Below are 2842 nucleotides of genomic sequence, written 5' to 3'. Positions count from 1 at the left end.
AAAATTAGAAGCACTATAATAAAGCACAGCATAAAACAGGTTTTTTTGTTTGTTTGTTTGTTTTTTTAGTGAGTTTTATCAGCTCATTGGTCTAGGAATTTATTACAGGTGAAGGAAAATCTTTAAGAATTTTAGCATTTTACAGTGAAGTAATTATTGGGCAGAGAGGTGCTTACTTCTGTGGACACATTCTTTTTTTCTGTAATTTTTTATTGGATATTTTTAAATTACATTTTAAATGTTATCCCCTTTCCTGGTTTCCTGTCCATAAACCCCCTCATCCCACCCCCCTTCTTCTATAAGGGTGTTCCTCTACTCAACAACTCACCTCTTCCCCCTCCCTGCACTGACATTCCCCTACACTGGGGTGGGCCTAGCCTGGGCAGGCCCAAGGGCTTCTACTTCCACTGGTGCCCAACAAGGCCTTCCTCTGCTATATATACAGCTGGAGCCATGGAGCTATGTGTACTCTTTGGATGGTGGTTTAGTCCCTGTGAGCTCTGCTTTTTTGGTATTGTTGGTCATATGGGGTTACAAACCCCTTCAGCTCCTTTAATCCCAATAATTTTCTTATATATTCAGATTATGGGTGACCACAGAATTTAGTGAAAATGGAGACATGTACAATTTTCTCAGACTAGAATTTTGTTCTCCTAAGAATTTACATGTCTTTTACACACTGGTATTGTTCTCTCTCATCCATTCTTCTCAAGGAGAAACAGTTGTTTATCTAGTTGGAACTTATTACTGATTGAGGTACAATTGTTCTTAGGTAAAGTTATTGTATGGTGAAAATATAGAAACCAGTTCTCTACTCTGTAACATTTAAAAGCTAAGACAACTAATTTCTTGTCATTCCTGCTTGAATTTCATGTAGAAGAGTTGATAAACTAAGTAAAAACATTAATGAATACCTAATTAGTTTGCCTGTTCTTGATAGTACTCCCTGCAAATGATCTTCATAATTTATGTGAGTAAGAAGGTGGTATTGAGTGGTAAGGATAAGAAATATTAGAGCTCGATGACCATGAGGCCAAGGTTTGTCCTCTGGACCAACTGTTAGTGAAATTGAAATGTTAATTTTGTATATGCTGTTGACCAATAAATAGAAGTTATTTGAGTTCACTTCGATTCTTTATGTAAGACTGCATGAGGACTGTTGCAGTAAAATATCAAAAATGTATTGGTGGTTACCGGCACCTATGAGTTCCCACTCTTGGAGGGTTGGTGGGAACTGCACACTCTGTCTGTCTCTCTGCCTGCCGCTTTCTCACACTATCCCCTTGGAGAGCTGTTTCCATGCCTGACACACACATCTCGTGTCGTGGGGCCGTTCTTGTGTGGCATCACACCACGCTAGCCCCAGACATTCTATACCCACCCTCTCTAGGCTCTCTCTGCCCACTGGGAACTTTGCTCACATCCCCTATAGCTGGATAAAACCAAAGTTCTAGAAACTTGTAAATTATCAATCAGATTCATATGTTACATTCTCAATTCACAGTATATCCACACAATAAATTCATTGCCAGTGAATAAAGATATAAACCTCCCACCCAAACAAGATAAAATTGACCTAGTCCACCTGGATCTGGATCATCCTGCTCTGTCATTTCCTTGATTTCTTCCACTTCTCCTCTTCTCTCCTTCCTAGATTTTTTTTCCTGCTTACCCCTCCTTCTCATCCAATGATAGGCCTCGCCTTATCCTAGACCTGCCTTGCGATGTAATGACATCATCCTCAGAAGACCTTATGCAGAAGTTTGAATGGCTTACATTAGTGTTTAATTGGGATATGGTTTGGTTTCTTGAAAAGAATTATAGCAAACATTGTCATGATTGCATCCAAAACGGTGTTGCCCATTTGAGTGGTATACACGGATACCTATTCCTTTGGCATTTGCCTTTGTGAGCTTTATTAAAAGAGTATTTTATGTCATGGAGAGACTATAAAATGATAGCTAAATATCTTATTATTTCCTATATAATTTCTGATTTTGGTACTATGTTAAGAAAGGTTATTTCCATTGGAAAATGGAAAAATAGACTTATTTACTTATTCTTATAATTTATAATTTGCAACATTACCCTCTACTCCATGTTATTGTTATAACATAAGCTTATGAGTTTCAAAATTCTAAATTCAGAAATTCTATGCTAGTCTTTTGCATTTCTATCCACGAGATAATATACCCCAATACGATTCACTTCCTTAAAAAAAACAACTTTAGAAAATGATTTTTTCAGTTATTTAGTATATTATTTCTTAATGAATGATTCAGGATTTGCATCCTTGGCTCATTGGTAACTGATTCTAAAACCCTCAAAATCTTACAGAGCACTCTAGCTTTGTTTGTTTGTTTTGTACTCTTTGATTTAAAAGGTGAGAATTTTGGATACAGCAATGCTATATCAAATGGATGTGACATATGAACCGCCTGAGATCCAGTGAGAAAATTGTTGACGAATATAGTAATTTTATTAACTCAGAGTTTTAATATTCTATATGCTGCAGATTTTTTGCTAAGTACCAGTCAAAAAACTTAAATGATTCAGAATATCATTTTGATATTTCAGCTATAAACCTGGAGTTATGAAATTTCATACAGCTCATCATCAGCAGGATGTTTAACTAGAGTTGCATCGGAGTGATCTAATGCAAACGACAGACTCCCTTTAACAATGACAAAGCGATGGGGATTTAGCTCAGTGGTAGAGCACTTGCCTAGCAAGTGCAAGGCCCTGGGTTAGGTCCTCAGCTCCAAAGGGGGAAAAATGCAAAACAATGACAAAGCTTTTGCAACTCTTTTAAGAATATTTATAAAAAAGAGCTTGCCTGGTC

This window comes from Rattus rattus, chromosome 1 (assembly GCF_011064425.1).
Source record: "Rattus rattus isolate New Zealand chromosome 1, Rrattus_CSIRO_v1, whole genome shotgun sequence".
Lineage (NCBI taxonomy): Eukaryota > Metazoa > Chordata > Mammalia > Rodentia > Muridae > Rattus > Rattus rattus.
This window is presented reverse-complemented; position numbering follows the sequence as displayed.